Source organism: Cavia porcellus, unplaced genomic scaffold (genome assembly GCF_034190915.1).
Source record: "Cavia porcellus strain 051 isolate PalLab524CR breed Dunkin Hartley unplaced genomic scaffold, mCavPor4.1 scaffold_16, whole genome shotgun sequence".
Taxonomy (NCBI): domain Eukaryota; kingdom Metazoa; phylum Chordata; class Mammalia; order Rodentia; family Caviidae; genus Cavia; species Cavia porcellus.
This window is the reverse complement of record NW_026947499.1, coordinates 12,319,889-12,332,969: the sequence shown is the minus strand read 5'-3', so window position 1 is coordinate 12,332,969 and position 13,081 is coordinate 12,319,889. Positions and strand designations below refer to the sequence as shown.

At 51.9% G+C, this 13,081-nt stretch overlaps 1 long non-coding RNA gene across 1 annotated transcript; it reads right to left on the bottom strand.

Moving 5' to 3' along the window:
* Positions 1-945: 945 nt before the first annotated feature.
* Positions 946-12,805, bottom strand: LOC134470639 (uncharacterized). Its single transcript, XR_010039641.1, has 3 exons — positions 8,974-12,805; positions 2,159-2,194; positions 946-1,664 (listed from the first exon to the last, which is right to left on the bottom strand). It is a non-coding gene; the product is annotated as an uncharacterized LOC134470639 (long non-coding RNA).
* Positions 12,806-13,081: the final 276 nt, after the last annotated feature.

Genomic DNA, 13,081 nt, shown 5'->3' with positions numbered 1-13,081 from the left:
AGGCCCAAAGTGAAAATTCAGACTCAAACACCTGACACTCCTGCACTGCCCGGGCATACAGCGTGCAATGCAGAACCGAGGATTTAGGAGCCTTGGCCCAGTTCTGCGGGCGCCGACCACTGCGTGACCTTGGGCCTCCGTGGTCAGGCACAGGACCACCTGGGGTCCTGCCAGGGACAGAAATGACACACGGCAGAGTGGGGGAAACTTCCAGCTGCAGCCTGACCTCCTGTGTGAAGCAGGAAAGGAAAGGAAGGTTGTCATTCTTTCCTTTTTAATAATCTTCTCTTTTAAATATTTATCTCCTGGAATTTCTTCATTCAACAAATATTTATTGATTTCTTACTCCGTGCCAACTTCTGGCCCCCAATCCCAGAACACGAGATCCCTGTGTGCCCAGAGCTGACACGCAAGTGGGGAAGATAGAAATGAGCCCACTGGAGAAAAGTCAGGAGGGTTTTGGACACTAAAGACAACAGGACGGAAGGCTGATTCTGATTAAGTGTCAGGGATGTTGTCCTGGAGAGTGTTTTGAGGTGAAGCCAGCATGACCAGAAGTTGCACAGAAAGACCTGGAGGGAGCATGTTCCAGGCAGCTGGAACAGCACGTGCAAAGGCCCTGGGGTGAGAAGGAGTGGACATGGCAAGGATAGAGCAGGCCAGTAGTGGAGGCCAAGAAGGGAGAGCTCAAGGCCAAACCCTGGGGTGCTCCCTGACCTTCCCAACCTCAGACTATACAGGAAACATGGTTTACCAAGGAGCCTAGGACAATGCCCCTGACGTGTGGGGTGGAGGAGATGGACCATTATCACCACGAGCCCAACACCAAGACGAGGTTGGCCCTCAGCACTCCGGTGCGTGCTCGCTCAGACGTTTTATTTCCTACGTGTATAAATAAACAAGTCCACGTTTACAAGAGTAGGACCATATAATACAACCATGAACTGGCTTTTAAATTTATTTTATTTTGCTTTATTATGTATTTATTGCTTCATACATCATAAACATCTACGTCAGCACCCTGGAATAGAAGGGGTGACATGTGGGGACTCAACAAACACATGTATGAGGGAAGAAGGAAGGAAGGAGGAGAAGGGAAGGGAAAGAGAGGGCAGACTGACCTTCAGCCGCCCCGCGTCCCGTCCCGTGCCTGAACCCTCAGCCCCCCTTGAACCATCTTCTATCTTTGACACTGAGGTCACCTCCAGTTGTCACCGCCACCGGCTGTGCCGCAGTGACCCTGTCTGTCCTCGCACCTCCCTGCCTTCCAGTGGCTTCTGTCCTCGGCATCAAACCTCAGGGGAGAGGTCTGTGCACCGGGAGGAGCTGGCTGTCCAGGAAGACCCAGCAGCCCAGCTCTCACGGTTCTGGGGACTGTGAACCCACCAGATGGAATCTTTTTTGATAGAAAACAAGCCCAAACACCAAGGCGCCCAGGAGCAAGTCTCTGAGTAGCGCTGGATTCCTCATCCTCCTGGCCCACGAGTGTCCCTCCACCCCAGCAGGTGGCCGCCCCTGTCCTCCCCTCCTGCTCCTTGGGACGTGGCCCAAGGACCCCTTCCCTGGCCTCCAGCAACAGGAGCCACGCCCCAGGGAACTCGCTTCATCTCTGACTCTGGCGCTGCCTCGAGTCCTTCCCTGGACAAGGTGCACCCTTCTTCTCTCTGCAAAATTAAGAGGTGCAAAAAGATTCCTGGAGCCGCTCGCCAGGTCCTTTCGTAGCTCGCTGGTTTCAATATTGCGTTGGCAGCTGCAATAATGATTTCTTTTCTTAAAGCACAGCACTGAGAGGCCAACTTGAGATCATGGCTGTGAACCCGGCTGTGAACCCGGCCTGGCCACGACTGCTAGCAACGCCTCACACCCGCTACCGCCCTTCACCAGGATTCCTCTCCACCGCCACCGCCTCTCTCTCCCTGTGCCCAGGTCCCCAGGTTAGAGGAAGGAGCAACTGGAAACAAGCTGGGCCATCCACAGAGGCACTGAGGTCCCCGACCCCAAACGCGTGGAACCACAGGTACTCTGGCTTTCGGATCATTTTGAAATTTTGCAGTATCTCTCTCAAGGGTGAGGCCATGACTATATCTCAGGCACAGCTTCTCCACATAGCCTGAAGGTGTTCATAATTTTGTGCACATTAGAAAAAAACATTTCATACCTGGCAAGTGTGAGGTCATGAGTTCTATCCCTGGTACTGCAAAAAAAAAAAAAAAATTTGTGATGTGGAATTTTTCACTAGAGACATCCCATAAGAACTTACCATGCCCTGGATTTGGGCATTTCGGATTACAGACTTCAGATCCCGGATGGCCCGCCTACCCAGGCTCTGTGCCCCTAAAGATGTGGGCTTGTGATGCCCTATGAAATCTTGCCATGGAGGAGAAAGGTTACTGTGCCCAGCTGGAAGATGGGAAGAGGGACGTGGAGTAGGGGACAATGTGGGTGCCGACTGGGACTGGGGGAGCCAGGATGCGTGGGCTTGGAGGGCAGGACCAGGGTGGGTGGCCACTCCCCTCGGCGCCCACACTGCGGCCGACAGCCGCTGAGTCTTGCACGAAAACAAAAACTGCAGTAAAGAAATGCAGCTTTCATTTGACATACAGAAGAAAAAGGAGGAGGAAGAGGAGGAGGGAGAGGAGGAGGAAGAGGGAGAGGAGGAGGAGGAGGGAAAGGAGGAGGAGGAGGGAGAGGGGGAGGAGGAGGGAGAGGAGGAGGGAGAGGAGGAGGAGGGAGAGGAGGAGGAGGAGGGAGAGGAGGAGGAGGAGGGAGAGGAGGAGGAAGAAGAGGAGGAGGGAGAGGAGGAGGAAGAGGAGGAAGAGGAGGAGGAGGAAGAGGAGGAAGAGGAGGAGGAGGAAGAGGAGGAGGAGGAGGAAGAAGAAGAGGAGGAGGAGGAGGAAGAAGAGGAGGAGGAAGAAGAGGAGGAGGAAGAGGAGGAGGAGGAGGGAGAGGAGGAGGAAGAAGAGGAGGAGGAAGAGGAGGAAGAGGAGGAGGAGGAGGAAGAGGAGGAAGAGGAGGAGGAGGAAGAGGAGGAGGAGGAAGAGGAGGAAGAAGAGGAGGAGGAAGAAGAGGAGGAGGAAGAGGAGGAGGAAGAGGAGGAGGAGGAGGAGGAGGAAGAGAAGGAGGAAGAGGAGGAGGAGGAGGAGGGATAACATCTGGAATCAGGCATTTGGGTTCCTTCTCCCCTACAAGCCCCCGCTTCAAACACCCCGGGAGCCATGAGCCTTTCTTTAGCAACAGGGAACTCGAAAAAGCAGAGCCAGCCAGGAAGAAAGCGGATGTGCCGGGACGCCCTGAGAAAAGCCAAGCGTGAGCTGAGAAAAGGTAAGGAAATCTCCTGCCAGACCCCACACACCGTCCGTCTCCTCACCACACCCACCGGAGATGGAAGCCCAGGCCTTCCTGCTCAGCTATAGCTCAGCAGTTCCCCCCCCCACCCCCCCTTTATTAATCTTCAGTCTCACTAGGTCACTAAGCTGCCCAGGCTGGTTTGAGCTCGCCTCCTGCCTCGGCCTCCCGCAGTGCTGGGATTCTCGGTACCCCTGGAGCGCCTTTCCCACCCTTGTGGCCTCATGCCTTTTATTTTCCTGAGGTTCTGGTGGCCTCATCGGCACCCTCTGGCTCATGCACAATCACACACACGCGTGCTTCCCTCGGGTTTGTTATCTGTACCTGAAAGGCCAGCAGCTGGCCTCCCGGGATGGCTCCCTCCACCCTGCGCCTGCATCCGGAGCTCTCCACGGTGGCCACGGCCAGGAGGTGCTCCCTCCGTGAACAAGCAAAACGCCACTCACGCCCACACGGGAAGGACAGACAGAGAAGGGGCCGCAGGCCAGTCCACCACACCCCATGAGGTGCGCATGCACAGTGTCCCGCGAGCCCTGGACACCATCAGCGCCTTCATGGGTTTGCTCCCTGCAGGCTGCGTGGAAATTTGAGGCCCCTCGTGGCTACCGGAAGTCTGACCCGACCTGGTGCTGTGACCCTGGGTTTGGGCTCATCCTACAGCTGCAGATACTAAGGGCCGGGAAGTGAGGAAACTGCCCCAAACTTCCCAACGCAAAAGCAGTGGCGCCAAACTTGTGCTAGATTGCAGCCCGTGTCCTGGGGCCATGCGGTTCCACGTGGTCCCCAACAGTCATGCGTGGCTACTAGATGCTTGCAATGTGGCAGGTCCAGGTCCAAGTATTCACTAGGGGCAACACAGTGAATTTCATGCCTTCCTGTATTAACAAAGAATGGGAAACGTTTTAACGTGTTTTCCAGTCCCGGGGACTGAATCCAGGATCTCTGCCCTGAGCCTGGCATCAGGAGCTCACGAAATCACTGAGCTCCCCAGACCGGGCTGAAATTAGCAACCCTCCTGCCTCAGCCTCCTTCAATTTTCCGTTCTCAATCTTGTTTTTATAATGGTCTTACATGTTTGTACTGATTACAAGTTGAAATGATATTTGTTTCCTTGGCTGAAACAAAACCTGTCACGATGAATGTCTACTGTCCTAGCAAATGGAACATTGAGAGCTACCCAGACCCCTGCTGTGGCAAGGATGGACCCCAACAGTGGCATCACCAGGAAGCTTTGGGGGACACAGCCTCTCAGGCCCCACCCCACCCTGACCTGTGGAAGCAGGACGTGTACCCCGACAAGATCTCAGGGAGATTTCTGTGCGTGTCCAGTGTGAGCAGCACCGGGAGTCCATGGCTCCCCACGGGGTTTCTTCCATGGATCACTAGTACCTGTGTGGCATGACGTTTCCATGTATTTTCAGAGGCAGCCACAATTACAAAGCTGAGCAGAGTTCAAGGAATGTGGTGACGCACAGGTGGCATCTTAGCACTCGGGAGGCTGAGGCAGGAAGATTATCACAACCTCAAGGCCAGCTTGAGTGATATAGTGAGTTCAAGGCCAGCCTGAGCTGCATGGAGAGACCCTGTCTCAAAAAGACCAAAAAAAAAAAAAAATTCACCTTCAAATTAGATGCAGGTGAAATAGATTTAAATTATTGAGGAAAAGTTTGTAAAACCCTAGAAAGACTCTTCTTTCGGGAATTTAAAGTCCTAACTGATGTACCATGTCTTCAGGTGGCCCCAGTCTACGCCTGTGACGTCAGTGAAATCAGTAAAGAGGTCCCTTTCATAGACGGAGTGTGTCACCCCAATATCGTGTCTGACTGATGCAAGAAACTTCACACAGCAGCAGACCAGACCTCCAGTCCCCAGCCCCACACCAGCAGCACAGCAAGTGGGCGCACGCTGGTGGGTCAACTCGTGACGCTCCCCGGTATCAGTGTCTGGCTAACCGATATTTCCAGGTCCCCGTCACCTCACCAGCTGGGCTGCATACGTGGCTCCTGTTGTTTGGCCCAAAGATTGGCGCTAGTCCACGCCATGGACTGACCACTGCAGCTGCCTAGACCAGAGTCTTCCCAATGCTTGGATGGGAGACAACAGTCATTAGGTCCAAGGGAAACTGAGGGCCGGAGGCGCGGCAGGACTCACCGAGGCTGCTCAGCACTTCTGCGGCAGACCCGAGGCCCAGCCCAGCCCCAGCCCAGGTCTCCGGCACCCATGACTCCCGGCCCTTGGGGAAGAGGACTTCAGAGGCACAGGCAGGAGGCGTCCCCGCCTCCTCTGGCACATGTCACCGAAACCCTGCTGCACCCAAGCCCTGTGGGAGGTTCTCCGGGCCAGCAGTGGCTCTGAAGGGAAAAGGAGGCCGCTGAAGGGGGACACTGGCTCTCCTTCTCATCAGTGTGAGCTCTGCTACTCCACTGTTGGGTTCCAGTGACAACGACAATGACACACAGTGAGCCCTCACTCGGTTCTGATTCCAGGGTTGAGTATTTCATGTGACCTGTACAACAGCTATTATACCCATTTGGTAGGAAGGAAACTGAGGCACAGAGACACAAAGCAAGCTGCAGCACACAGGTCCTGAGAACTGGAGCCCAGGGAGTCTACCTCCTGCCGCTCCTTCCTGTAGCCTCTGCCACCTGCCTGCCATAACCGCCAGCAGAAGTACTGCAAAGCCTCCTTCAAAATCACGGACAAGATATGGTGGGAAGAGCTGCCTCTAGCCCTGGTCCCACTTCCCAGGCAGGCAAGGCACTGCCACTCCTGGGCAACAGGTTCTCCATCCATTAAATGAGGAGTTAGATGAAACTTTTGTAAAGAGCTCTATGACATTCTACAACATTCCAGAATGTTCTGGAATAATCTAGAACATTCCAGGCAGGAAGGAAAAGTCTCATACCCACAATCATCCAGGACCACTCGCAGCTGTTTTATTTTAGGGACTGCATCACATGTTTGTTTCCTTGGAGAGAAAAAGTAACATATACAAAGCACTAAAGAGGAACACATCTTGGAGCTTTCACTGCCCCACACAGTAGGTGAAGAAGGGAAGAGGGAGATGGCATTGGCTTAGAGATGAAGTCTGACAGGAAGCAGCTTGGGTCAATTTTCTCGTGTCAAACAGCAATGGGGCTTCGATCTAAGCAGCAAGACGGGAATATGGCTTGATCAGCAGTTGCAGAGAGGGAGATGAACATCATAATCATGGCACCAGGACAGAGGGACAAGCAGAGCCTACAGAGCAAAACCCATAGCTCACCGCATTCTCAGCCCTCTCCCAGTCAGCGCTCCATCCCTGCCATCAGCCCGGTTCACAGATGGTAAAACTGAGCTCTAGACAAAGCATATGGCTTCCCAAGTTTACTAACTTTCTCAAGCACAGTTACAGATCACCAGCCAGGTTCTTGGAGATCAAGGTCTGAGTCCCTTCTGAATTTAGCAGCTCCTGGGAACATTCCCAGATGAGGCAAGGTCAGAACAGGACCACATGTGAACTAGGGTGCGACTCCGTGTGTGCCAGTGATAGATCCACACCAACCACCACCCCTGGGAGCCACAAAGCTGTGAAGTTGTGCTCACAAGGTCCCCAAAGAATCCATGAAAGGGCAGAGGATGCGCATGTGTGACTCTGCACGCACCGTCCTGCCAGTGTGGCATGGAACTTTAGGGGCTGGAGACACATGCCGGGCGGGCTCTGTACCCAGATGTATGAGTGACCATCTGAGGTAACCTGGGACGTTGAAATCCCGCGACTGAGACCACAACGGAAAAGCTCCCTGCTGTCACCTGTAAGCCCAGTCTGACATGGGACAAGTGGGGAGACGCGTGGGTCCCCCGAAGCAGACACAACCCCGTTGCGCAGCACTGGGTCAGCACAGTTGAAAGACAACAGCAAACAACAAAGAGACAGCTCCAGCCACAGCTGTCCCCGCCACAAACCGCCAGACCCGGGCAGGCTGCTCGTCCCAGACCAGCCCTGGCCCCTTGCACCCCGGGATGGGCTGTGAGCATGGGGCGTCCTGTGACTCTGCAGCCCTGCGCCCAACATCAGCCTTCATGCTTGAACCGGGACCTCCATTTCCCCCAAAACACTCCACGTCAACAGCATCGGAACGTGAGAGCAACGTTTGATTCCCCAAAGCCTGTTGTCTCGGCAAAGCCGGCTAATTCAGATTTAACCTCCCTCTTAATAGGCCGCGTAGCCGAGCCTTCTAATTAATACCACATGTTCCCCTCAGCTGTCACCCTGAATAAATGTTTACAGAACTATTAACGGACTGTATTTGTAAACCGGGACCGCGCGGCTTTGGGGAGTCATGTGGTATACATTTTCTCCTCAAAGATGGAAAAGGCTTAGCAATAATAAATACATTGTTTTGCAGGGATGGAAGCAAGGCGTTGCCTTAAAAAAAAATTTATTGCGAGCTTCCTGAGAGACCAGGGTTGTGTGTACGTGAAGAATCGGAGCTTTTCCCAAGTTCACGACAGTGGCAGGGGGCCAGGTTTGAGCCAGGTAGGGGGTTCAAGGGGGAGAAAACTCTAAGGGGAGAGAAAAACCCTAGCTTGAGGCCAAAAGGCCCTGGCTCTGATTCCAGTCTCTTAGCCCACCAGCTGAGTTTTGTTCTCATCAACTCAGTCTTCCCATCTGGAAAATGGGAGATTGGAATCTGTAAGAACAACTCCTCTTAGATCCAGGATTCTTTCTGTTTTCCCATCTGCATACAACAGTTCATACGATTTTGTATCCATTCGTCAAATATACCCAGGACCCTAAAGATAAAGTCTTAAAGCCAGATGTGGTGGTGCACACTTGTAATCCCAGTACTCAGGAGGATCACCACATGTTCAAGGCCACCCAGGATGCATAATGAGACCTTGTCTTATTAAAAAAAAAAAATAGAGTCCTAATATCTGAATGTGGTGTCCCTTTCCTAAAAGGGGCCCAGTCCAGGCTCAGCTCTGAGCTTTTGCCTGGGCTGGGTTCCCTGCCAGGAACACTGTCTTCCAGAATAGGAAGATTACAGATGTGTGCCCCCCTGCCTGGCTGAGTCTTGGTTTTTTTACCGCTATGACACCTTGACTGACTGGGAGAGAATCATACTGCATGCGGCCAGCCCAAGAGAAGCCCAAAATTCAAAAGAAAAAAAAAAAATCAGGGGAAGTTTGCTACTGGATGCAAATGGCTATGAGCTGAACCATTGTAAGTCAATACTTTTAATCAACATTGATGAAACAGGGTAGGCTGAAAGACAACCGGGCCAAGTCACCAGCACAAAGGAATGTGAGGACCTTTCTAGATACTTCTTCCCAGGATTCCTGGCTCACACTCTCACCATCTTGCAACATCTTTTGTGCTTCTCTCTAAAGCAATAAAAAGCTCAGAGAGGTTAATACCTCATCAGATAGTATGATGTCTGGGATAAGAGCAAAGATTATTTTATTTTATTATTTTGTTTTTTTGAAATGGGAATCTTGTTATCTAACCCAAATTATCCTCAAACTCACAATCCTCCTGCCTCAGCCTCCTGAGTAACTGGGATTACAGGCTGGAGCCTCCATGCTCAGCTACAAAAGCTGGGATTGGAACCAGGACCTTTGATCTCTAGAAGCCCAGGCTCTTACCCACAGTGATATCCAGCCTCCTCGCGGCCACTGACCCCAGAGTCACAGCTACCCCTGTGCCCACCGGTCTGGGACCTGATCCCTCATGTGTGGATAGAAATAGCTTTAGTGTGCTACTCCAGTTACTTCTCTCTCGATTGTCACAATGGATCCTTGAAAGGTGCCAGCGAATCTGCCTGTAAGTGACAGAAATTCATTGTCAGCTAAAATGAACCCAGCACAGTTAACAGGAGCCATGACGACTCTGCTCTCAAACCACAAAAAAGGCAAGAGGTGACAGTTACCTTAGAAATGCCCACCGCCAAGGACTCTGACCGTCTTTGGGTGCCCTCCCCTCATCACTCTCTCTTCTTTCAGGGGTCATTTAGTTCTTCTGGTCAGCTGCCACCAGGAAGTCGGAACTGTGCTTCGCTTGTTGGAAAAAAAATCTTACCTGTACCGAGCATGAAGCCCTGGGGAAGCATTTTGATTGGCCAAGGCCTGAGTCACATGCTCATGACTGGACCAATCACCGTGGCCAGGGCTGTGATTGGCTGCTCCTGCTGAAAACTCCATGTTTAGGATTGGGGCGGAAGGGTTTCCAGGGCGGAAGGAAGTGGATAAAGATGTGACCAGAAGAAGAGGTGCTGAGCCAAAGAGAACCCGAGTAACTCATGACACAGGTCCTGGCGTCAGGCTGGAAGGAGGCCACTTGTTCCCCTGCTTTCACCTCTAGGGAGAAGAAAGACAAGTCAACATGGGACTAACACCCTCTGGGTGCCGCTGCCACACAAGAGAGCAAACAAGGGATTTGTTCCCAAATAAAAATGGAAGAGCAGTGTTTGAATGGAGCGACAGCGGCAAAGCCAGAGGAATAAAAAGAGCAAGGCAAGACGGAACTATCTGCGGTTTTGCTCACCACAACACATAGTAGGCGCTCAAGAAATGTTTCCTGAAGGAATAGCTCAGTGATTAGGAGCAGTGTGTCAAGAACAAGGACCAGAAAGCGCCACTGCTTTGTCAGGCAACTCAAGGGTTGGACAGGCGTGGGTCCCAGCACCCACAAGAGCAGCAGATGGTGAAATCGCTTCAGCCACCAGGACCTCGGTGTCACCGAGGATCTCCATAAATCGGAATGACACCCCTGCCTCTTCCTTGGAGCATGGGATTAAATACATCCTCCCAAATCCCCTGGGATGGTGCCAGGACACCGTGACGTTTCGATCTGGGGCAGAAAACAGATGATAACGTTTTACAAGAATCCCACTTCCTTCCCAGGGGTTCAGAGCCCTCAAATCTTCATTACATGGAAGTTTTACTTATTTCCGTGTTTCGACCAGCTCTGCGAGAGCCAGGCAGAAAGCAAAACAAGCAAGTGGAGGCTTCTTGTTAGGAGCTGACGTCCCTACAACAAAGCAGTTTCCCCGCAGGATCTGCGCGGTGAATTGGAAACGGCTTTCACTGGGTTCCTTCCAGGCAACAGAAACTATCGTTACTGACCTCGCAGCAGCTCTGGCCCTCCTGATACGTTTAAAACGAGTGAGAGATACCAACCCTGTTGAAATCGCAACGCCTCTACAATTGCTGCCGACATCCTAGAACACAAAGCGCAAAAGGACGCAGCCCCGCAGCGTTTTCCTGTAAACACCACCGTGTACGTTCAGCATTTTCATGCTCGGAGCCCGGAGCCAGGAGTTTTCCAGCTATTGGCAACCACCAGGAGGTAAGAAAGCAGCCAGGCCAGAAAGGATGTTGGAACTGTTTTGAAGGTTCTATAAATTCACATTAAATTTCTTTCCTCTTTTTCTTTTTTGGCTCCTTCCTTTCTCTCGTTTCCCCACCACTGCCTCCTGCTCCCGACCCCTCCCTCCTCCCTGACAAGGGAAGTATTCCCCACGCCAGACTCAGCGCTGAACCCACATCCAGACAAGTGCAGGACCACTCTAGAGAACGTCTCTGTCTTCTGCTCCTCCAGGGACTTCAACAAAGGTGTCTCATGGGTGCGTCTCCTAGGGTTCAAAACTTGCGGACCAGGAGTTCAGCCAGATGAGCTCTTCTTTCAGCTCCATGAAAACTCTGCCTCTCACCTCAAGCCTTTGAATTCCTGGCCACCCCTCAAGTGTGGGTGGTATTAGGGCCCCTTACGGCCCTCTGGCCAAGGAACCTGAGCGGAGCCAAAGAACTGTTCCTATTTCAAGTAGTGTTTCCCAGAGGCTGGGCCAGGGCTGGTTTCCTGGGCATGGGGCCTGTACAGTTGCAGAATCCTGTACTTAGAAAAGAGAAGTCCAGCTGGGCGTGGTAGCACACGCCTGTAATCCTAGTACATGGGAGGTTGAGGCAGGAGGATCGTTGCGAGTTTAAGGGCCCCATAGTGAGTTCAAGGCCAGCCTGAATTACAGTGAGACCAGAGTCCAGCATTTGCTTTATCACTCTAGTTACCATCTTAAAATTGGTCCCACTTGAGCAGGAAGCTTCACCTGTTCATTTTGCACTTGACTTGCCACATACACATGATGGGGTCATCTTGCCTGACACAGCTGGACACTGTCCACTTGATGGAATTCAACCGCTGTCTAAGCCAATGTGCACATCCTGTGTGTCTTAGAGCTGGTGTGGGACTCGGTTGGCAGTGGCCTGCCAACTAAATGAATTAATAAATTAATTCAAATACAGCAAAAGAGAAATAAAAAGCAAGAAAATGAATGAATAATCCAAAGTCGAGAACTGCTCATTGTAAAGACCACTAAGCACCACCAAGCCCTGGACCCCAGACTATCACCCTGACCAACTCACCACATAGAGTTGCAGAGTTCCCAGAAGGCACCAATTCACTACGCGCTTTGGGGTAAGTCCCTGCCTCATCCTGAACCTCAGTTCACTCATCCATGAAACGGACCAGCTCTGCCATCCTGGTGATCCCAGCTTGTCCCGAGTTAAACAAATGGCTTATAAATGCTTGTCCCAGCCCGGGCTGCATCTGAGCCCCAGGGGAGGTCATTAAAATGCTTTTCTCCAGAGCCTAACACTGGAAGTTGTAATTCAGAAGGTCAGAGATACAGCCTACGGATATTTTTAACCAATTCCCTCCGTCAATTTTGATTAGCAGTTTTGAGACCCATTGGATTGAAGTATTAAAAAAAATCACTCACTAATCATTCAACAAACACATTCTGAAGATTCCCTCTGGGGCTCATCTCGTGCAAGGTAAGAGAGACCCGAAGATCTCTCTACCTCTAGGGACCCTCCAATTTCTGGTTGCAGGAAGAACTTCAAAAACAAGCTGATAGCATGGATTTGCTGTGTGCCAGGTACTGCTCAGACAGCTGTATGCACATTAACCATGACTCATTGGATTTTATTTCCCAAAAGTGGCCGCAGCAGTATCACCAGTCCGCAGTGTCTTCCAGAAGATTGCCATGCCCCTAGCAAGCAACAGAGATTATTTCTACTTCCCTTGAAACTGGCTGGAATTGGAATTTTATGAATTTCTTGGGGACCAGAAGAAGCTGAAATGATCCTCTGTGACCCCCAAATGAAGTTATAAGAAGCAATTTTTCTTCTACCTGTTTCTGGGTGTCTTGGAGTGCTCACTCTGGAGACCTGGACCCCCCAAGTAGTGCACAGATGCCATGTGTGGTCTTCCAGCTTTCTGACCCAGTGGAGGCCCAGCAGTCTGCAGCCCTGTGAGCCAGAAAGCTGCTGCTCTGTCACGAGATGGGTCTCCTTGCTGAGCTCTGCCCAGGTTAGAGATTTAGGGGCCAAGTCAATGTAGCCAGTGTTTTAACCCACTGACAGCTAGGGTGGCTTTTTAACCTGGCAGCAGGAAACCATAACGTGAACCCACTGGAGCTCTGCTGCTCGGTGACACAGATATGAGTTTCCCCTTCTGCAGGTCAGGAAGCTTAGCAACAGGATGAGGCCACTGGTTCCTCATCGCCCAGATAATGGGCTGCAGAGTCAGAATCTGTCCAAGGTCTGTCCAGCTTCAGAAACCACACGATTTACTGATGTGATGGTCAGTGAGTGGGCCAGTGTGGAGGGTGCTGGACTAGGAAAGATCAGGAAAATATCTGGAGCGATGAGTCAGGAAAGACTTAAGAAGAGGGAAGGAAAGCTGGAAGGAAAGAGC